Genomic DNA, 25,227 nt, shown 5'->3' with positions numbered 1-25,227 from the left:
ACAAGCAAGAAAGTAGAGTATACTAGAGTAATAGAAACAGTCCAGACACGATCATTGCTTTCTTTCACAAAAGCAATTTGTTTAGATTATGCCACAACTCGTAAAAACTTGAAGTCCCTTTTATCTTTCAAAAGCTTTCACGTGACTTATTTTTCAAAGATAAAATATCAGATTTTTATTAAGGAGTAGTCTTCATTAAAGAGTGGTTTTGAATTATTCAAAATGTTTCCTTTTTGTGCAAATTCAATCCTTTGGTCTTTAAGAAAACAAAAAATGCTTTTTGCCATATTTGTGTTAACTTGTCATCATGTGACTTGTCTCACATCCTTTGTTTTCTGATTTTGCATGAGCATTTAAGGTTATCTTTCAAACCTTCTTTCTCTATTCTTACCTTTGCAAAAGACTCCTTTTTGGTGCAAGTTTTGGGTGGTTGCTATTGCCCTTCACATGTGAGGTCTTTGACCCTTCAAAACCCTAGCAACCTCTTCACTCACCTCCTCTATATAAACCGTGTCCCTCTTCATTAAATCTTAAGACTTTTCTGAAATAATTCTTTCAACTTTGCAAATTATTTTTAAAGCTTAAAAATCGTGTTTATTTGCAAAATCCTTTAAAAGTCTTCAAGTGTCTTCAAGTTTCTACAGTCGTGGCTACTGTTGCTTTTCTATACTAAACTCTCTTGCTTAAGAATTGTTGATCTTGTAAAAGTTGTCCACCTCTATTCTTTGTTAAGAATGTGTTAGTGGAAACTTGATCTTATAACATTCTAAGTGTGTTAGTAGAGTTTAGGACGGAGTAGTCTTTAACTCTTGACAACCGGAGTAGGTTGCGAGTTAGCTTGTCATAAGAACGGAGTAGTTCTTGTACTAGCTTTACAACCGGAGTAGGTTGGTGTCTTTTATTACAAGGGTCTTTTAGTTTTCGGAGTAGATCACTAAAGGAAAGTAATAAAAAGGTAGATTGGACGTAGGCACTTGAGTTTCTTGCCGAACCAATTCAAAAATCTCGTGTTCAAGTGTTTACTTTATTTCCGCTGCTTTATACTTTGTTTGTTTGTTTTGTTTCGCTTAAACTTAGAAGTAACAGTTCATCATACTGTCGCATTTGGTCTGCAGTCATATTTCACAAACTGAGACAAATAGATACAGTCAGAACGATTGTTGCTTTCATACTTCAGCAAACATTCATAGTGATACTTGTTCAATCTTTCAATATTATTCAAAGTATCCTCTCATCTCTTTTGTTCTTGTAACCCACTTTAATTCAATAAAGTTGAAGTTATAATTTTTTAAAATAGTACCTAATTCACCCCCTCCCCCTATTAGGTACTTGAATCCATAAACTCAACATATCATGTTCTGGAGATAATGATAGAAACTCTTAAGAGTTATCTAGGACAATATTTAAGAGACTCAAAAGATGTTGGATTGATAGTTAAGTTCCAAGGATGTCTTCTATTTATAATCATATATAACATACTAAGAAGTACACAATCTTATATATGTACAAATTATATGAAATATATACTCTAATGATAGCCTTTTTTTACCACGAATCAAATTTGTTATTTTCATAATTTTCTTAACGATATTTTTTTACTAAATAAAATGTAAAAATTTTTATATAAAAATTAGAAACATCACTTAAATATATTATAGAAAATAAATATTATAATAATTAAAAAAAATTTCACTTTATTTTTTAAAATATTATTTATGATACTTTCCTAAATTAATTTTTTGGATCACCTCACCTTATGATAATCATTTGATGTGGGACAATTCAACTATTTTATATGTAATATATTTACCACACCTACAATATTTTTCAATGTGGGACAAATAACATACGAATAAGTACACCATCTTTTTTGCACCTATTTCGACATTAAACCCAATTTAATAATAAAAAAATACTATACTATCTATTAATTAGATCCTTTGAAAGCAACCTCTTATAGTTTTTAGCGAGGTCGAGAGGTTTGGTGTACATGCTAACATGCATCGCCCATAGTGCGAGTTTTATGGCCATAAATCCCTAAGGCCCTAATTTAATAAAGTCGGGTAATTCCTTTACCTATTTATATGTTGATTTGTTACCTTGCAAACCTAAACAAATCGATGCAATGTCAGGGCAAGTTCGTGAAAATTCGACATAGTTGAGCACTTGAGCATTCATATCAATATATCATATCTAAGCATGAAATTACTAAGGGAGGGGAGAAAATGAATACGTGTAGCACAAGTATACAACTAATTGCTTCTAAGAGTGGAACATGTTTCAAACCGGAAGAAGGCGACCTAACATAGTATCCATATTCCATAATATGTAACCGCCTTTGTAAATGTTTACGTGATTAATATTTGTATGGTATTGTTGTAATTAAGGCGTATCGTTAAACAAAGTCTTATAAGAGCTCTTTAAGACAATACTTAAGAGATTAAAAAGATTTTTGGTCGTTGATACCTAAGTTCCAAGGATAATCATGTGATCATCTCACTTCATGATAATGTTATAATGTCGGACAATTCAACTATTTAGATTTAGTATATTTACCACAACTACACTATTTTTCAATGTGGGACAAATCACATATTTAGAAATACACCATCTTTTTCGCACCTAATTCGACATCCAACCCAGTTTAATAACAATGAGCAAATACTATACTATTTATTAATATTCGTATGTTTTTTTTTTATTTTTTATCATAATTAAAGTATGTGCAAATGTATTGAAACTTATACTCTAATGATAACATTTTCTTTACCACGAATTTAATTATATAATTTTCATAATTTTTTTTTATGATATTTTTTTTTTGTCAAATGAGATGTATAAGTTTTTCTATAAAGATTATAAACATCACTTGAATATAACATATAAACTCTAAAGAGCTCTCCAAGACAATACTTAAGAGACTCAATAGATTTTGGGTTGGTACCTAGGTTCCAAAGATGTCTCCTATTTATAATCATATGATCATCCATCTTATGCTAATCTTTCGATGTGGGACAATTTCAATGTGTGAAATATAACATATTAAGAAGCTAAATACACCATCTTTAATATATGCAAATAATATGAAATTTATACTCTAATGATAGCATTTTTAACCACGAATCTAATTATATTATTTTCATAATTTTTTTAACGATATTTTTTTTGCCAAATGAAATGTAAAAGTTTTTATATAAAACTTAGAAACATCACTTAAATATAATTTTAGGAAATATATATTATAGTAATAATTAAAAGATTCCCCACTTAATTTTTTTATATTAAAAATATAATTTATGATACTTTCCTAAATTAATTTTTGATGATGTGGACGCTCTAGAATCGCTCGAAAAAACTCTCTTTTATATATATAGATAGATTGTCAATGTATATAACATATGGTTATTTATTGATTATTATATATTATATGATAACGTCACGGGTTTGAATATTTGACGATTTGTCTAAATCACTTTAAATGTGTATGGGTCAATTACATTTTTGTCGCGTTTCAATAATTAACAATACTCTCTCATTTATCATATTCTTTACATTTGCTTTTGATACGAATTTTTATGACATCACATGCATGTGACTTTCAAAGATACTTACGTTGAATTAATCAAACACAGACTTGGAAAATAAAACATAAAGAATTGGTTAAATATACCAAAAAAGGAAAAATGTAAACAATATGATACATGACATTTTGAGAGTATGTATTCAATGAAAAACGAGTTAAAATTATCATTTTAAACGTACACTGGTCCAAATTATCATTTTGTGCGTGCATGAGTATACAAACGTGCACAAGTTAGATAAAAAATAGGCTCAACCATTTTCACGGGTTTGCAATTATTTTGTGGCAATTTTACTAGCTAATTTGTGTTAATTTTCATCCGAATAAATTTTTTTTCCATATATAAGTCAAGTTCAGATGAAGCCGCCTAAGTTTTCCATGATGAACTAATCAAAAACCATATTTCAAATATCCGAATAATTATCTAACATAAAATTCCAACTTTTTATTTTATGATAATAATGTTTAAAACTGCATACACGTTATAAAATTATCCGGGTTTAAGACAATGTAATTTTTACTTCAAAACTAAAATCCAAAAAACAACCCAATGTAAAACTTGATTATAATATCTACAATTATAATAATATCTAAAATAACATACCCGTGCAATTTGCACGGGTTTAAGACTAGTAATTTTTTTCAACCACACACATTCTTCATTTCCCTTTCTTTCGTTTCTTTTTATGTTGGTGGAGAATTTAATTATCTTATCTCTAACCGCATAGAATACGATACTCGCGATTTTGGTACCTTAAAATTGAAGTATTAGACTATTAGATAGTGACATCGTTGTTGCCTAGGCGAACTCGGATATTAATCATTTATCGTAAGTTAAAAGTTGTGGGAAGTTGTTATTATATTAGATGTTGACGGCAAGGGGATGTAGGTTGATGGGTGTCTGACCGGTCAACCGGCCGGGTTATCGGTTTCGTGGATTTGAGGTTTGCGTGAGTTTTCAATAGCTAATTGTTGGAATTTTTTAAGTTGGTCTCGGCGCCTGGTGGACCATAGAGGGGCGGTCCACCGGTTAGGTCGACTAATTTAATGACTAGTGGACGATCAAGACGTTAAATTATTTATACATACAGATGGACGGTCCAGATTAAACGATCCAAAATTACCACAAGGGTATTTTGGGAATGTATAATATTTCGCATGTGTTGCAAAAGCGAGTGACGACACAATGAAAGAGCTGGAAAATACTGAGTATTTAAGATCCGCCATTGATTATTTGGAATTACAGTCGGATCTGAAGGCTCTTGTTCGTGGAGCTCATACCGTGACATGTCCTAACCTTCGGGCTAATTCTTGGGCTAGGTTGTCTTTATCTGAAGCGGAATTTGGATAGGGTAAACCCGACGATCTATTGGGCTAGGTGAAATTAATTAAAGGTCAAACAAAGATAGTACCGAGCCTAAGTAAAGATAAAAGTATTTATGTTGGTACTAGATTATTTACACCTCACATGGGTCTCTTTCGAAAATGTTTCTAAGAGTTCCCAATAAAAATGATTAACACAAACTCTTGTAAGTTGCAACGCTTGTAAGGTTGTATATAAATCGTCGATTGTTAGTCGTTATTGTCTTTCCTTAGTAATTTCATTTGATTTTTGTTTTAAAGGTATTGATTAATGTTTTTTTTTTATCATCTTTTTACTCTTTGGGGTATAGAGGATAAGACTGTTTTTGGGTTAGCTTTGTTGCTTGCCTTTTGCCAATCATTTTTACACCCTCATTAGTACAAACTTCCTCCAAGTTTCTTAAATTTTCTCCTTTTGTTCGGACACAAGAAATAAGAAAAATAATAAAAAATGAATAAAGTAATGTAAGTTGTAAATTTACACAATGAAAAAAAAAATAAAGAATGAATAAAGCTATGGAAGTTGTTGATTTTTTAAGAAAAAAATAATAAAAAATGTATAAAACTTACCAAAAAGGAAATGGAAAGATAAGCAAACTAGAGTCAAAAAGAAAAAGAGAAGATATAAGAAACTTAAAGGGTGTATTATTATGGAAATATGTGTAGTTAGAAACGAGCCCAATTTCTCTCCATTTCCTAAAAAAACGGAGAGATAACTTCCTATTAACGATCCGATCGCATTTTGGCAACATCTAATGGTTCTAAATTTATGCATAAAAATAAAGGGGAAATGAGAGAGAATGAGGTAATTATTATTTAAATAGATTATGAGAGAAAATGGAGAGAAATAAAATGGAGAAGATCCATTTCTGTTAGAAACCAACTACCAAAGTTGTTAGAGAAGTTGTTAGAGAAGTTGTTAAGTTAGTTAGTTAGAAGTGCAACCAACTTCCCTATATAAACACAATTGTTTCTATCAATTCATTAATCAAATTCACTTTTTGTCAAAGTTAAGGGCTTGATTATTACAATTGAATAAAAGGCTTAATTTTACATTGAACAGAGTTAAGGGGGCAAATTACCACTTTTGTCAAATTCCTCATCAAAATCATTCATAATATAAAAAGGTAAACAAATGAACGAGAAACCTAAAAAAGAAATAGGTAAACAAATAAACGGAACTCAGAAACTATAATGATTCAAGTTTGCATTCATGTCCACAAGGAGCCTCATCGAGGGCTGGGATTCCAATGACACGGATAATATCTGTTTATTAGACCACCAAGCAAACTGTTTAACAGGGTCGAGTTTGTTCGGATATGCCATTTCGTACGTGTTATATATACTCTGGTTAGATCGTGTTATTAGTTTGCTTCGAATGTGTTGTTGCAGGAAAAGGTGACAATCGAGTGACTCGGGTCTGCTATGGTACAGCTGAAAGCGGGTCAGATCATATCTGTTTTGGTCATGCTGAGTCAATGACGGGTTCAGGCCCGTTATAATTCATGTCGAGTCATCATCCGATAACAAGTCGAGTCGGGTTCAGTTCTTGTCGGTATCAAATCAGGTTTTGAGCATATATTTTATTGTTAAGAATTTGTGCCTTTAATTTGTGTCAAAGATGAGCTAAGCTATGGTAACAAGCAAAAAGAGGCGTTGAAGCTATGTGTGTGTCTAATGCTACGGACGGTCTAATTGAACGACTAGTGCGTGTTATTTCATGGTTTTGCCTAGCTTAAGAAACATAGTGGGACCATATGGAGTTTACTAAGTCTACGTGGTCTTTGCCTTAATTGTTTGAGTACTGTGCGTTTTGTACGTATTTTGTTTAGGAAATTATTATTATAATTTCCTAATTGTCTTTGTTTTCTAATTAGTCTAGATATTTTATCTCGGGTGAAATAAGTATATAAAGACCCAAGTTTTATTCTAGGTTAACTAAGGAGGTGGAAATAGTATTTGTGAGCGCAATCTTATGAGAGTCGATTTGTGAGGTTCCCTCCAGGGAGGAAGCTTGTAGATTGGCGTTCTTCTGTCTTTGGAGATCGAAGGAGTCTGTTCGGATCTTGCTGATCTCAAGATCGTTTGTCAATTTACGTAGGTTCTACAAAACACGACGCAAAAGGTGCTCAATTTTGGCGGGAATGCAATTTCGCCCTATAAGTAAAGCTTAATGCGTCGGTTTTTGGAAGAAACTCTCAGCAAAACTGATGTATTTGATCAAATACTTCAGTTATATTACTAAACCGACTTATTTAATACTACGTTTTTGTATCGATTGTACCAAAAACCGATGCAATTGATATTAATTAAAATAGAACCCACAGTTTCTATTTTTCGCTCATTCACACACCAATTCAACTCACTTACATTTTTTCTCTCTCTTATCTACGCCTACCCAAAACGCACCCTCACGCCGCTATTGTTCGACCACCCTGCCGCCATCAATCGCCGACAATCTCACCTTCCGGCGACTAGTGTACTACATGTCGATATCCCCATTCTTTTCTCCATGTGAAAGGTATTTGACCAAATTTTATTAGTAGAAAGTATTAATTTTGAATAATTATACAAATAATATTTGTGTTTGTTTGTTATACAGCATATAATAATTATTATTTGATGATGAAAATGATAGAAGTGGTGGTTGTGTTTATGATTTAGTTGAAACTAGATAATTTATGATTAGGGTTTGGGATAAAAAAATGGGGAATTTGGAGTAGAGTCCGATTTTGAGTTAAACAGCGGTGAAATGTGTATAATTAAATTCATAAATTTGGTGTTTCGTGGGTTTTTATTGCATTTCAATGCGCATAAATCTTAAAGATGAGTTCATGAAGTTGAAGGAGGAACATAGCATTGATAACATGGTCACTATGCAGGCAGCCTAGATTGTTCTGTGGCCATGTTTTCAGTTGTCCATGGATTTTTCTTCTTCTTCTTCTTCTTCTTCTTCTACTTGTTTAAAGGAACGAAAAGTTGATGCTCTTGCTATCTTCCCTTCTTCTAGCACTCACCAGGTCTCCCATTCTTTTTTCACTCCTGGCCTCTTATTTCAATGTTTTCTGGTTTATAGGACAATTAAAAGCTAAAGATCTAACATGTAGTTACTTAATTTGATCATGTCTTCATCATTTATACTACTTATTTAATTGTGAGACGGTCTCACTCGAACTATATACTTGTATCTAAGAGACCTGTATGCATGGTAATATGGTGTGCCAAATAGTATTAGATTAACTTTGTAGTGCCATTCTATCCTAATACTCAAGTGTATTTCTTTCTTATTATAAACTTGGTCAATTTAGTTATTAACCCTAAACTAGTTTAAACCCGTGCAAAGTGCACGAGTATATATAAAACTATTTACAAATATGACTTACAAATTTATTATATGAGTTAAAACTTTCCATCTGTTTTAAATGTCTAACTTTTGAAAATGTCTTTGTCATCTGTCTAGTTAATAGTTTACATTTGCATTATTTTTCGCTCACAAAATAAATCAAATCTAAACTATTCACGGGGACAGGGGGAGTATAATTTTGTGCGTAAGTCGTTTAAAACCAGCAATCATGCGTTACAATAAGACCTATCAAACTTTAACTCAATCCAACCTCTAAACCCGAATGTTTAACCCGTTTTATGGTCAAAACCCCTAAATTTTAACATGGAGTCCAAACGATCCACGACTCTAAATGAGCCGTCATTTTAGAGTCAACCCGACACGTTCGGCCTAAGGGGTGATAATAAGTTTATATTAAATATATATTTAAATTTTCCTAAAAAAATTAATAATTACTCTGTATATTATTATTATTATTATGAAAATATTAAATTTCTATGTATTAAAAATTAAATAATAAAAAACAGTGTTAACTTGCGGTATTTTAAATCATAAACATGATTAAAAAATAATTATCATAATAAAATTATTTTTTTACAACTCTTTCAATGTAAGAACTAACTATAACTGTGAGCGATGAATATGATTAGTACTATTGGCACCAGGTATGACCCTTTACTCTTCGTATTCATTTAATTCAAAACGATATTTTTCACTATTTGATTCTTACATTGTTGCGGAGTTGGTGAACAACAGCTAAAAATGAGAATTTGAGATTGATATGAATAGTGGTCAACGGGATTGTTTCAGTTTGATTCATGGATAGTCTTGCTAAATTTACAAGATCAGTTTTGGAATTGGTGACAGTGGTGAAACGGGTATGTTAAGTTGTGGCAAGTTAGTTTCATGGAATTAGTTGTAGTCTGAAATATTAACCTTAAAAGAGAGTGAATTACAGTTACAGGAGATGTACTGGCTAAGTATTTTATTGCGCAGAACTACTGATAGATAAAGTTAATTCGAAAAATCGAATTATTATGTCAAGAGTTTTATGTAATTGAAATCGATTTGGGTGGTGGAATAGAGTTTGCTGACTTATGTTTTTTTTTCCCTGCTATTCACTAGAGCCTTTTTACCAGTCTCCTCAAATTAGTCGAGATAGACTTGTATTTAGTATTCCCTATGCCTTCTCAAGCAGTCAAACTATTGATAAAGCAAAAAGTTCCCAAGTTATTTACATATTGAATATATCTATGGACTGACCTTATTTCTATTAGCATTGTCATATATGCTCAACCAAACATGGTTGCCTTACTTGTTTGATTGCTTGTCTTATGCAATGAACTTTTGAGAAAATCAATCTAGAACTTGTATGATTATTTTGTTTCTATAAATTTAAGGTTTGATGCAGTATTGTTGGTTTTATTGCAGGTGGATCTACTACTATAATTTTGTGTAGAAATGCAGTTGTTGTTGGTTACACTAGTCGGCCAGGATGATGAGCTCACTTGCTAATGAGATCGTTTGCATGTCTTTGCAAATGTGAGTATATCTATCTGCTTGATTCAATATTTTATTAGAATGACTTGAGTGATGTTGCTCATCATCTTTTGGATTTATTGAATGACTTTTTGGTGAGTACTTGAATGGGTGTCTTGCACGATCGACTCGATTATTCCTACCTATGGTGAACCAGGTATGCATGGCTAGTCCCAACTCGTTCCTCATATGAAAAGGCGGTGGCCCCGATACGACATAATCTTGCCTATGAACAAGTCGAGGGCTATAATGCCTAGTGGGTATTGACACCAGGCTCATGTTGTCATATTTATCCAAACTCGGATGTACTTGTCATGTAAAGCCCTAAATTGGTCTTACAAAGAGTGCACCGCTCTAGAAGTCAAGCGGATGTCGGAAACCTGGTTATGATCACTCGAGTGCTCGGGACCGGTGCTTTTACGGATGTCGCACCCAAGCCCCTTTAAAACCAGGTCTAGCGCGTGTATTTTCAGTAGTAGGATGCATCGAGCAAATGTAAGCCCGTCCCCGCTAGATAGTACTACTACTAAAAGCTCTAGAATAAGACCGGTTTTAATTTGAATAACATGATTATTGTATCGTAATGTAGCTAGTTCACTACTAGTGATTGGATTTGAAGAAATGTATATGATGTATTGGATTTTAATCTGAATAACATTGGTATGCATTGAGCAGTTAACAATTTAATTTTGGTATTCGGATTGTGAGTTTTATGTAATTTCGGTGTCAAATTTTTATATATATAAAAAAAAGCATTAATAAATTGCGTTGGTTCTAGAAAGAAATGATGCAAATGAGAAAAATGAATTGGCCCTAAAACAAAATATGAATTGCATCAGTTATGATAACAAATGACGCAAAAAATCAAGAAAATACATCGGTTTTATAAAGAACTGACGCTAATGTTGCTTTATTTGCGTCAGTTGTACATATTTTTGCGTCGGTTTTTAAAACACAACTGACACAAATGACAATCTTTTGCATCGGTTTTTAAAGCACAACTGACGCAAATGTTGAACTTTTTGCGTCAGTTCCACAACTGACGCATAGCAAATACGACCCCTCGATATACGTCAGTTCAAAACTGACGCAAAAGATGATAATTTGGAGATTGTATAACTTATATTGCATCAGAATCAATTCAATTGTGTTTTACATGGTTAAGGAATTAGCTATTTATACAAGATAAGTAAGCTATGTAATCTATCCTATTTCCGGCAAATATTCACAACAACTATAATATATCACAAAGTAGGAAATAATAGAATTTCCTTGATTGCATGATAAGAGCCAACGGCTCTATTGGGGTTGGTGGCAACAGCTAGGTGTTGCGTAATATCCGAGTTGTTATTACCCCCCTCAAGGAGCGTGTAGTTTGGAAACGCCCAACTTGGATAGAAGCTCGTCAAAAGATATGCGCCCGAGGGCCTTCGTAAATATGTCTGCGAGCTGGGATTTTGTATGCACATATTTGGTTGTGATTGTGCCTTTTTGTATTTCGTCCCGGATGTAGTGACAATCAACCTCGATATGTTTTGTCCGTTCGTGGAAGACCGGATTGTTTGCTATGTGGAGGGCGGATTGATTGTCGCAATGTAAGTGAATAGGCTCGGCGTGAGAGATGCCCATGAAGTTGATTAAGCCCTTGAGCCATTTTAATTCACATGTCGTATATGCTATAGCGCGATATTCGGCTTCGGTAGATGACAGAGAGACAGTGGTCTGTTTCTTTGTTTTCCATGATATAGGCGATGAGCCAAGAAAAACGATGTAGGCCGAGAGAGAACGACGGCTTGTTGGACATGCTGCGTAATCTGAATCACAATAGGCATTGAGTCGAAGATCAGAGTCGGAACGAAGTAAAATGCCTTGACCTGGAGAACCCTTTAGATAGCGAACGACTTGGAGCGCAGCGGCCCAATGATCCTGCGTGGGGGCATGCATAAATTGGGCCAAAATATGGACGGAATAGATGAGTTCCGGTCGAGTAATAGATAGATAAACCAGTCGGCCCACAAGGCGACGATATGGTTGTGGGTCAGTCAAAAGAGCGGCCTTGGAGAGTCCCAACTGATGATTTGGTTCCATGGGGATATGAGCGGGTTTTGCCCCTAGGAGACCTGTTTCTGTAAGGATATCAAGTGCGTACTTGCGTTGAGACACAAAAATTCCCAAACTGTTTCTTGCGATTTCAAGACCAAGAAAATATTTGAGGAGTCCTAGGTCCTTCATGTGAAAACATCGGCGTAGATAATCTTTAAAGTTCGTAATTACCTCGTTATTGTTGCCACAAATGACGAGGTCGTCAACATAAACAAGAACATGGATTTCTGAGTTGGATGTGGTCATCGAAAAAAGAGAGTGATCGCTCGGACACTGTTTGAAGCCATATTTAATTAAGGCGGAACCAAGCTTAGCGTACCAGCACCGTGGAGCTTGGCGTAGCCCGTATAACGATTTTTGGAGACGACATACCAAGCCATCTTTAGGTGCGTTGAGCCCCGGAGGTAATTTCATGTAAACTTCTTCGTGAAGATCACCGTGAAGGAATGCGTTGTGAACGTCCATTTGATGGAGAGTCCATTGTTTGGCAGCAGCAATAGCAAGTAGGGTCCGAACCGTAACAAGTTTGACTGTGGGAGCAAATGTTTCGTTGTAATCGACCCCTTCAACTTGACGATTCCCCATAACAACCAATCGGGCTTTGTATCTTTCGATTGTACCGTCGGCGTTATATTTAATCTTATATACCCATTTGGAGCCTATTGCCTTTTTGTTGGGAGGCAACGACTCTAGAGTCCAAGTACGATTTTGTTCGAGAGCATTCAGTTCGATTTGCATAGCTTGTTGCCATTCGGGAACCTGTGCTGCATCTTTAAAAGAACTAGGCTCGTGATGTTTAGTCACGGCCGACAAGAAAGCTTGATGTTTAGGAGAAAACTTAGCATAATTAATATAGTGAGAAATAGGATACTTAGTACCTGACGGTGTTGGTGACACGGTGAGCACATGAGAAGATGGGCATTTTGGTTGAACAAAATCTTTAAGGTTGGAATTCGGAATTTTGAGGCGATGGCCGCGGCCCATTATGGGAGGTTTGGTGGTGGTTGGAGCGTCGGTGTGGGGGGGTTGATGCGGAAGGAGTATCGGTGGTCGGACTAGAAGTAGTCGAAGGTGGAGAAGTGGTGTTCGTCGAGGGTGGTTGGATAACGGTGGGTGATGGTTGGCTTATGATCACAAACTTGATCAATGGGTTGTAAAGTGTCATGAAGAAAAGAAGAAGGATGTTCATTATCGTGAATGTCAAGAGCCTTGTATGGAAATTCATTTTCAATAAAAACGACATCTCGAGACTCGAAATAAGATCCGGTGTCTAAGTCATAAAGACGCCATCCCTTCTTACCAAACGGGTATCCAATGAAAACACATTTTCGACTTTTAGAAGCAAACTTGTCGTGGGTACGATTTAGAGTTTTGGCATAACAAAGACAACCGAAAATACGAAGATTCTCCATAGGTGGAGATTTATTAAATAACATTTCGTATGGAGTTTTTTCACAAGAAGAGGAGTTGGGGTGCGATTAATTAAATGAACCGCAGTAAGAACACATTCACCCCAAAAATATAAAGGTAAACTTGCTTGGAATAAAAGGGCACGAGCAACGTTTAAAATGTGTCGATGTTTTCGTTCAACCCGACCGTTTTGTTGTGGGGTGCCCACATTAAAAGTTTGAAAAACTACACCATTTTGATTGAAAAATTTTATAAGACATCGAAATTCACTTCCATTATCGCTTCGTAAAATTTTAATTTTCTTGTTAAATTGCCTTTCAGCCATAGCAAAAAAATTGAGAAGAGTTTGTTGAGTGTCACCTTTGTTACGTAAAAGATAGACCCATGTGGATCGAGAAAAGTCGTCTACAATTGTTAAAAAATAGGTGGAGCCACACGAAGCATTTTCGGAGTATGGTCCCCAAAGGTCGCAATGAATTAGATCAAATATAGAAGAGGCTTTATTCGTGCTTAAATGAAATTGTTCCCGTGTTTGTTTCGCGCGAAGACAAATGTCGCAAGTTCGAGTATGAAAATGTTTACTAGAATTATTGTCAATAAAAGGTAAAAAACGAAAAACATGTGAGGAAGGGTGCCCCAACCTTCGGTACCATAACTCGGAGGAGTCAGCCTTTCCCACCATACAAGCTTTGGCCGACTCATTCCGAATTCCTGTCAAATAATAGAGCCCTTCTCGTTGCTCACCCGCACTAATCACTGTCTTCGAGGAACGGTCCTGAATAAGACATAATTGGTGAGAAAATTGTATAGTAAGAGTATCATCCATTAGTAACTTTGAGACGGAAATTAAATGACAACTTAAATTTGCAGCGTAAAGAACATTTTTTAATATTAAACGATTTGATAATTTAATATCGCCGCATTGAGTGGCGAGAGTAAGGTCACCATTTGGTAACCCGACGGAGATAGGAGCAATAGATCGAATATTAGAAAAATGAGTGAGTGAACCTGACATGTGGTTAGAGGCTCCGGTATCGATAATCCAAGATAAAAGCGGAATGTTAGAAATATTACCGTGACTGGTAGACGAAGCAGATTGGTGTTCCTGCCGTAAACGCGTGATTGTGGCCAGGTCCGTGGGATTTAATGAGTTGAAATCTACACTATCCATTACTGGCAGAGAGCGTGAAGATGGAGCAATAGGAGCTGGAGTTCCTTGTCGACCGAGAGACCATATGGGCTCTCGGTTGAATGACCCATTATTATTCTGACGATTTCTTTCATAGGCAGCCCGACCTTGAACATCCGGAACAAAAATTGCTCGACTAAGGTCTGTGTCACCTGGGTTGATATAAATTCGGTCTCGGGGACGATCGCCCCACCAGTCGGGGAATTTTCCCGTTACCCGATAACAAATTTGAAATTTATGACCATGTCGCTTACAAGCAATACAGTATGGTCTCGGGTTTTCGGTCTGATGATTGGTCAAATTAAAATTCATCACAGCAGTATTTGAATTATTATGCGCATGACCAAACCCCGTCCTCCCCCATTGTTTCGGTCGAGTTTCGACTATAACTACGGTCGAAATTTCGATGGGAATCAGAGACACGAGTTGCAAAGGCCATAACATCGGGGTTGGACTCAGTATTAGAACGAGATAAAGATCGTAAACCTTCTTCCTGCAAAAGTCTATTATATATAAGATCTAAATTAGGAAGAGGGGTGATACCGATAATTTGTGAACGTGCGTTATCAAACCGTGCATCCGCACCCATGAGAAAATCCCGAGCCCGTTTCTTCTCCCGTTGAGCATCCATTTTGGTTACCCAATTGCGGTGGCGGGGACTACAATCACATGTAGGCAGGGGATCAAACATGAGGATATCGTCCCATATTTTGATCATTCGACCATAGTACGACATCAAAGTTTCAGTCGGGCCTTGACGGCATGCAATTAAATCGGCTTCTAAATGAAAAACGTGTGGATCATTGCCCGACGAAACGATTCTTGATATCGAGCCATATTTGCTTCGCTTCTGGCCGAGTCGAAATGGTGCGTCGTGTGTTTGCTTCGATGGAATTGAATATCCATCCCGTGACCAAAGCATTCGTGGCCCTCCGGTGGAAAAATTAGCAATGGATTCGGCAGGTTTTACGGTGGTTCCGTCGATGTATCCCTCCTTCCCTTTTGCGATGAGTGCAAGATGGAAAGAACGGGACCATTCATCGTAATTAGACCCATTGTAAGCGATTTGTGTGATATTCGAACCGGTATTTTCGACTTGAATGACTGAAAATTGTTGTTGTTGAGCGAAATTGATAACTTCCGGTATTTCGGAATTCGTCATTGTGTGAGAAAGAGTCGAGTAGTACTTTTTTTTTTTTTTTGATTTGAATCAAGAGGCAGAGGAACAATATTTCTAGCCTGATACCATGATAATTTGGAGATTGTATAACTTATATTGCATCAGAATCAATTCAATTGTGTTTTACATGGTTAAGGAATTAGCTATTTATACAAGATAAGTAAGCTATGTAATCTATCCTATTTCCTAAAATATTCACAACAGCTATAATATATCACAAAGTAGGAAATAATAGAATTTCCTTGATTGCATGATAAGAGCCAACGGCTCTATTGGGGTTGGTGGCAACAGCTAGGTGTTGCGTAATATCCGAGTTGTTATTAAAAGACCTTCTACAACTGACGCAATAAGGGTTTTTTCCATTAGTGGAGAAAGAGTGGTCCGTCTCTCCCCCCATTGAGGTAAGGCCCATGCCCATTTTGTATGATTTAACAAGAGATGAGAGGGATATACTTAGAATAAGGGGGAAAAATGTGCGGGATTTAGTAAAATGGTGTGCGGGATTTAACATGTCCTAAAATAAAATGGCATGTTTGGTTTTGAATGGAGGGAGGTTCGTGCTCATTTGGTAGTTAATTTTAAACCGAATCAACAATATTGATAGCAATTTTTAAACAAATTTTACTTTGGTAGCAGATAGTAACTGTCAAAAAACCCTAAAATAAAATCATAGTATTTGTAATTTTTATGTTGAGTTGAGGAGAGGAGAGAGTAATTAAATGGTATATAAAACATGGGGGACCCATATGCAACCAATTTTCTAAAACTCATCCTCCAATAGAAAGCCAAAAAAAACTTGAATTTTATACTATGTAGATTTGTAAAATTTTAAAAAAAAATTACTCTAATCATTAAAAAAGTTGGAAACTAGCTCGATATAGATGAGTCGGCACAATGCTCAAATCTTTCGGACAGAAATAGCATGCCTACTGTAAAGCTTCTCCGTTTCGGTTATTTGTTTACCCATATTTTTTGCACAAAGACAAGGAAAGAGGAGGGGATCATTTATGGTTATTCATATTGAATGGCAAGTGGAAATAAGATATATATATATATAGATGGTCGAATTACTCATCAAAATCATTCATATAATAGAAAGGTAAACAAATGGACGAGAAACTAAAAAAAGAAATAGGTAAACAAATGATCGGAACTAAGGTTCAAATTTGGATTCATGTCCACAAGGAGTCTCATCGGGGATCCCGGGCCAGTGAGCCCTCGAGATTCCAATGACACGGATTTTTGTTTATTAGACAAGGCAAAGTGTTTAACAGGGTCGAGTTTGTTCGGATCTGCCATTTCGTACGTGTTATATACTCTGGTTAGATCGAGTTATCACTTTGCTTCGAATGTGTTGTTACAGGAAAAGGTAACAATCGAGTGGCTCGGGTCGGTTATGGTTGGGCTGAAAGCGGGTCAGGTTATATCTATTTTGGTTATGTTGAGTCAATGACGAGTTCAGGCTAGTTATAATTCATGTCGAGTCATCATCAGATAAAAGTCGAATCGGGTTCGGTTCTTGTCAGTACCGAGTCAGGTTTTCATCATATATTTTACCTTATGTATTTGATTTTTGGATAGGTAACTTCAAGTAAAAGCAATGTTTTCCGTACAAGAGTATTTATTTTATCTCTAGGTGAAAACAATTGAGATGAATGTTAATTTGGGAGTAATAGGTAAGATAAGGGACTCAACTATGAGTTTTTTTTTTTACAGATAAGGGACTCAACTTTTAAATAGTACAGTTAAGGGACTCAAGGGTTAAAAGTAACGGAATGTTCACATTCATTGACAAAAAAGTTGACAGTTAGCTACATAATTATCAAATAAATCCTTCTTGTCCAAAATACATGTATCCTGAAAGACAAAAAAATGCATTTCACACTCGTCAAAGTGGAGTAATATTATGAAGTGCTTCCTTGGTTCTTCTTGCACTGACAATATTCTCCCTTCGTGATCTATGGTTTGCCCTTTGCCCAACTCTGAAAAAACAAACCTAATTGGCTAACAATGCATACACAAAGCACACATTATGTCGGCATAATAACGAAACTAGGTACGTTAAAATTAACAAATTACCTTGCCATGTGCGACTTGTAACACAATTTCTTCCGCTAGTGTCCATTAAAGTGGGCATGCCCGTAGATGTTGTGCTAGTTTGAGATTGGTCGTAAAAAGTGAAATCACGCATTGTAGCAATGCCACGTAATGTTTGTTGACCTTCAAAATTGGAATAATATGCAACTTGGTTGGCCTCTACCATATCATCCGCCAAATGATTTAATAGAAAAACATGTAATAACTTTACGAAAACAAAAAAACGTATACAAAAACAAAATTTCAGTCATAATCTATGAATATGAACATGTGAAAGAAAATAAGACAAGCAGCAATATTTGACAAAAACGTATACAACACAAAATTCGATAAAAATGTATACAACACAAAATCAAGCTCCAGTTAATATGAGTTCTAATATATGAAATTAGTAAACATCTATGAACAACCAAGCTTTTTTTTTTTTTTTTTTGGCAACGAGAAAGAAAGTTTCCTTACGCAGTACCTACCCGACTTTCCAAGTCGGACCTTATTATTACATTATTTGAAAAGGAAATTAAACTAAGGATGGAGTTAGCAAATAGAATAGGTTTCTTGAGGGGGCGATCTGAACTTGTCAAATGAGCGAAGCCTTCTTTTCTCTTCTTTATCAATTGAGCTTCAGAGGAGTACCTGCAACAAGACACACTTACGCCTCGAGGACGTAGAAATTTACGGGAGAAGGATCTACTTGTAGTGAAAGTAGATAAATTGTGTCTCGGAGATTCATCCCCTTGGCTATGGTTCTTCTTGGTGATAATAATTCTCTTTTTTTTCGCTCAGATGACGATTAGGAGGGTACCTGCAAGACATACCTGTAACAGGGGCACATGATAATTTGCCAAACGAGGAAGTCTTGCACTTTTTAGGGCTGGCTGAGAAAAGAAACAGTGGATAATCATTTGAATTATCATACTTCATCTAGTTTTGGGTTTACTGCTAAAACTATGGTTAACCCTTACAAATTTAACACATGGATTTTTGTATATTTGATTATAAAACCATACATAATTATTGTTGAATAAAAAAATTGTTACTTGAGAAGAGATGAAGAAATTTAAGAAACCACCATCCTGACAACTCCATATACAATAAGGTATTCATGCAAAAAATAATTGAAATAGATTAATATCACAAGAGAAAACTTAAATTGAACAATTAATTAGGAGTAATTAGTATCACTTACTTGGTTGTTTCTCCAGAAAGGATGCCCTGATTTTTGATTTTGGGGAAGATGGAGAGGGTTTTGTATATCACTTTAGATTTGATCTAAGTGATTTCTAGAATTTAATTATTTTATTTCCTTTTTTTAATAAAATATACTTGCAGCACACATTGGCGCCATTTTTTTCGTGGACATATCAAGGATTGAACAATATGGGATAACGGCGTTATAACGGAGTCCCTTAACTGTACTATTTAGAAGTTGAGTCCCTTATCTGTAAAATAACCCATAGTTGGGTCCCTTATCTTACCTATTCGTTAATTTGGTCTTACTATCATCATTGTTAAGTTAACTAGTTGGAAAGCCCGTGCGATGCACGAGGCTCCTATTAGGATTAGCTGTAAAAATATATTCTTAAGTTAACAAAAAAGTTTAACTATGTTGAATCATTGATGGAAAAAAAATCATGGTTGGTATAGTTGATTGATGAATTATTAGTGCTTTTACCATAAATTTTTTGCATTCAATAGTACTTATAACATCAAGTGATTTAGTTATAATATGTACTTTGCTTTTACATTGTCGCAAGCACAACTGGTTTTTAATTCAATAAAAAATGCTCTCTCTGTCAATATGGTGAAGCTCACCAAAATGAATCCTTAATAACGGAGACAGATCTTTATGAGTCTTGTAAATTATTTTAATCTACAACAACTATGTAAAACTGAATGATGTTACATAAAACAACAATTATCATAATTATATATAGTGTGTTCAAAAAAATGTAAAATCTCTTAAACATAGTTTTATCTTGATTATATATATATATATTTACAATTAATAGTATTTGCTCCTTATAAACTTCTCACAACCTCAAATCCAAACTGAATTCCAATAGAATTATTAGTTTCTAAACAACAATAAAAAAAAATATATGTGATTCTATTGCATAGAATGCACAGAGCAACATCATTTATTAGTTTTATGACATCATTTAAAACTGTTGAGTTACCAAGTTAATATTTTATGGCAACGCTGAAACGTTGGTTTACCTTACCATGGTCTAGTAATAGAAAACTATTAAATTTAACAAAAAGTCAAACCATGTTGAAAATGAGAGCAAACAAAATTTTGGGAGTTGATTAATTAGATGAGTGATTAATCATCAGTTTCCCTCACAAAAACACAACAAAAATGTTGGCATTTGGTATTGGCTATATCAGTTGTATACCATCCACAGATATAATTAGTTTGTAGAGTTATTATTCTTATTATCTCGCGCGTCATCGATTTTTAACAGAAATAGTCTTTGACTATTTACAATGAAGACTACTTGTCCTTAAAACTTCATGCAAAATATATAATACGACACATAATTTGATAAATTTGTGAAAACTTCTTTGTAAATAATGTCCTTCGTTTGGCCTTGATACATTTGGTATCTATCACGATAAGAACCTTAATCCCTTGAATGACGTTGTTCTTGACGCTTCTACATAAAGGTGGTCATTACTAAAAACTCGTTTCAGCACATAAATTCCAACATGATTAAGTGATTGTCCCTGACTCTTGTTTATTGTCTAGCGTAGTATAGCCTTAATGTATATTGTCTTCGCTTAAGAATGAAAAGAATTTTTATATCCGAGGAAGTAATTCCTATGCTCGGTTCATTACTTTTTGCCAACTTTGGCACCCGTAATTATCTTTCTTTCTATTTCGAATTTCCCAAGGCGATTGATAATAAGACAATGTATCTTTAGATAGTACTCTTACGGAGTTGATGTTCCTCAACAACATAATCGACATACCACACTTGGTAGAACATACCATTATGAGTTATGTTAAAAAATTCATCATGTATACTCCCTCCCCTTCTTAATAAACATCTTTCCATCAATTGCTTCTCAAGGGTCAAACGTCATTGATAACTTTGATTATTAATATGTCAAAAATCATGGTCAAACTAATGTATTGACGACTCTGCAAAAGCAATCCATAGGATCATTGCGAAGAGGATGACAAACACTTAGTGTCAAATTATTAAAAGATAATGAATTTTGCTCCAAAGTCTAACGGGACTAAAATACTCTACCAAGTCTCGAATAATAGGAAAAAAAAAAGACTCCTAAAAACAAGGATGTTATACGGGCGAAGGGTCAGGACGAATGTAGGCTTTCTCATACCCATATTAATTAGAAAAATTACATGCCCTTAGTTGTCATAAGTAAAATTTTTCAAAACCATAGATCAACTTGTGTAGATCTTAAAATAGGTCGTTCTATATAAATGTTATATTCTCGCTTATTCTATAGTTTTCAAATATTTCTGATATTTTATTTACCCATGTCTAGCTAACAGCTATGATTGACATGATTTAAAATTCAGTTTGAGTCTGAAACTTTATTTTTATTCGCTGTATCCAAGACAAAAAAGATATAATTGGACAATTGTGATAGATTTTCCTTTTGATCAAAGTTGTTTTTTTCTTATTGTAGAGTTAAAATTTTTCTTATATGGAACGCTATTTATTTTGAACCAATTGTTTATTTATTCTATTTCTCATGATTATGATATATACGTACTTTGTGGTACAAAGTCTCATTGCTAATATTTATTCTGAACCAATAACTATTTATTTTATTAATCAAGTTTATAAAATTAAAAATGGAACATGAGATTAACTCCTAACAATAGGTTAAAAAGTAAGTAAACAAGGGCCAAAAAAATATCAAAAAGAAATTAATTTGGTATTATGAAGGTCAAGAGATCATGAAATTAAAAATATCATATTGAGGCTCTGTTTCGAAAAAAATAAGCTTAAATTTATCTGAACAAAATTTCATTTTTCTTTTTTGTTGTAAGCATGTGAGAAATAAGCTACCTATTTTTTTTTTAATACTTCAATTTATAATATCACAAAAATATGGAGTATTTACTATGTTCTTTTATGTCATATTATCCAAAAAAGCTATCTTTCGGTTAGTTTAAAAAGTAGTTTTTATTTAATCGGTTAACTGATCGGTTCCGAATTTTCAGTTATCTTTTAAGCTCGTTTTTTAGGTTTCAGATAATTTTTATAATGAAATCTGAGATATAGTATATGAATAAGGTGTATTGACATTAATATACCATATAATTAGTTACATAGTGTATTTTGAGTATGTAGTACCTACTATTTCGTAATGGTTAGATTACTTGGATATATGCTGGTGATATATATGAAATTTTGTAGTAGATGAAATTAAGTAATACTACTAATGCGTGAGTCTAGAACCGATCATCAATTCATCATATGAATAACACTTGAGTTGTTTCATTGTTACACAAAAGCTTCGAGTTGTTTAAACCCCCAAATTCTACTTCAGTTTTTCTCGATTTCATTCCTCCATCTAATGATCTTCACATTCTTATAGAAAGTAAATTAGTTAAACAAAAATAGTAACATATATAGATTAGTGAAATGTTTTATGTATTTATAATTTGAATGTATATGAAGGCATTTATGTTTATGATTTCTATACACACACTCCAATGATTATTTAGTGATTACATTTTGATGAAATCGTAATTTATACTTCGTGTAATTACATAAGATTAAACTACATCATCTTAGCATAACACTTTAATAAATAAATTCATCTTTTATTCGCCAACTTCTTGAATTTTAATGCGAGAATACAAACTAAAAATGTATGAGACCATAAGTGGGGAAAGTAAATGTGATAACTTGAACTATTATGAATTTCTATTATATATTTGATAATTTTAATCTACTTATATTAGGATAATTTTATTAAAATATTAGGATAATTTTATTAAAATATATTTGATCTACTTATATTAGGATAATTTATTAAAATTTGTTTTAAATACTAAGAAATCTACTTTTATTAGGATAATTTTATTTATTTAGCTTTTTTCGAAATCTACTCTTGTTAGGATTTCTAAAAAAGTTGGACTCTCTAATATCGCTCGAAAAGTTTCTGCTTTATATATATGTATGTATTGATTCATTATCAAGTCATTCATCGGGTTCAGTCAATATTGGATCACAAGTCAGGTCAGGTCCGGTTCAATAAACAATGCTGCGATAAATTATAAGTATAGTCTCGGTTAGATTAGGTCGGTTTCAGTTCACCCAAATTTCAGGTTCTATCGGATCGGGTTTTATAATATTTACTTGAAAATACTACTCCCTTATTTCAAGTCAATTTCATACGTTTGTTCAAATTAGGTGAAAAGAATTTGGAACAAACGTATTATGACAATGACTTAAACGAAGTAAGTATTATCTTATGAACTACAAACTCATACAAATCTAAAGGTAATAGAAATAACGCTTAATGGTATATATACTGTAAGAGGCTAAGAACCCCAACCATGCATTACATTGTTTTCATAACCATAATAAGGTGGTAGTATATACAGTAGAAATAAAACGTTAAGTAACCAAGTAAGCCTGATTATGTCGCAATACCCATGATTCAGAGGAAAAGTGGCATTCTGAAACAAGAATTTGCGTTTATTTATTTATATAGTATATATACTTGGTTGTTTCATTGTCTTAGCCGCTTACGATTGTCCGAAGTTTGCCTTGAGGGAATTGATGCCACGATGGAACGAATGAGTCAGATTGGCGTTAATAGTGGCCTTGGTGATTGGGTCGGTGTGTGAATCGTCGGGCGAAATTGATTCATTCAGTTTCTTAAGAATTTCATCGTCGGTCATCCTTTCAATAATGTAATTAGGCCCGCAGGTAACATAAACCTACGAAAAAAAGCATATGTATAATTATAAAGTATCGATTCATGAATGTTAGTAACGCTCGTAATAAAATCGACAAAAAAAAAAAAAAAAAAAAAAAAAAATCGACAATAGCAATAATAATAGGTATGTTTAGTACCTTGTTGGGAATGGGAGGGATGACCGTGTAACCAGTTGTGTCCCAAGCTAGGACCCAAGCCGGCGATAAACCGGGTATTCCATTATTAGGGCTGGGTGGAGCATACATGCAATTTCCCATATGCTTGTGTTGTAGCCCACAAATTTATTTCAGAAAGTTTATTTATTTAAGGATATGCCACAATGTCGTCACAGTGGCCCAAGTGTCAAATTGAATCTTGCAATGAAAACATGAGACCTAGAATCAGAACCACTCCTGGTTCTGGAAGAAAAAATGAGGGGTAATGCAGTTCCAAGGAGAGGACATTAAGGATTAGCATTAGTACTCCGTATTAGTTATTCTTGTTGGTACAGCTTGCACCGTATGAAGAACTGATTTCGAATATCATTCATAATTGCAAATGTGAACTCTAATACTAAAGCCTTGTGAAAGTGTCCCATACTATTAACGCTTTATATAGTGTTCCTATTTGAGGGAAAATCTCAATCAACCCCAGGAAAATCCATAAAATCCATAAAATTAATGTCTACGATATTTATAATATCTCTATTAAGACGGAAAATAAAACGTAAAATTATTTTAAAAAAAGCAAAAGAACATCCTGAAAACGAAAAAATTAATGTCGTATTGAATTACAGTAAGAGGCGGTTATTATACTATTTACTATCAATATTAATTAAAAAATAAAAGGGATATTCTATATGGTACCCCTCAATTTATCGACTTTCTACATGGTACCCCTATACATTTTAAAACATACATGGTACCCCTAATTATTGTCATTATCACTAAGTGTACCCCTAAACTTTATTTTTCATCAATTAAACTCAGTTTTAGGCGTTAGGTAATGACTTGGGCGCGTAACCAAACTTGTCATTTATTATCCCACGACATAAGGACTCTATTAGGCTCAATATCCATCTCAATCCTAATATTTATAGATATATATAGGTTAAAAATTTTTTGACGGAAAATTTATTGATTCTTTGCCAAATTATCACGTCCAAAGATGGATATTGAGTCTAATAGAGTCCTTATGTCATTGGATGATAAATGACAAGCTTGGTTTCGCGTCCAAGTAATCACTTAACGCCTGAAACTGAGTTTAATTGACGGAAAATAAAGTTTAGGGGTACACTTAGTGATAATGACAACAATTAGGGGTACCATGTATGTTTTAAAAAGTGTAGGGATACCATGTAGAAAGTAAAAAAATTGAGGGGTACCATGTAGAATATCCCAAAATAAAAATATCAACAGTAGAGGACGATTAGTAGTTACAAATTACAAAGATCGTAGAATTAAAAAGAGACGGAATTTTAAATATTTATATATATAAAAAAAAAAAAGAGAAAG

General features: G+C 34.0%; 1 long non-coding RNA gene across 1 annotated transcript; it reads right to left on the bottom strand.

Annotated features, from left to right (window-relative positions):
• Positions 1–23,293: 23,293 nt before the first annotated feature.
• On the bottom strand, positions 23,294–23,978 carry LOC141645876 (uncharacterized). Its single transcript, XR_012545200.1, has 2 exons — positions 23,872–23,978; positions 23,294–23,735 (listed from the first exon to the last, which is right to left on the bottom strand). It is a non-coding gene; the product is annotated as an uncharacterized LOC141645876 (long non-coding RNA).
• Between the last annotated feature and the right edge of the window lie 1,249 nt (positions 23,979–25,227).

The sequence above is a fragment of the Silene latifolia genome, chromosome 3, assembly GCF_048544455.1.
Source record: "Silene latifolia isolate original U9 population chromosome 3, ASM4854445v1, whole genome shotgun sequence".
NCBI classification, from domain to species: domain Eukaryota; kingdom Viridiplantae; phylum Streptophyta; class Magnoliopsida; order Caryophyllales; family Caryophyllaceae; genus Silene; species Silene latifolia.
This window is presented reverse-complemented; position numbering and strand designations above follow the sequence as displayed.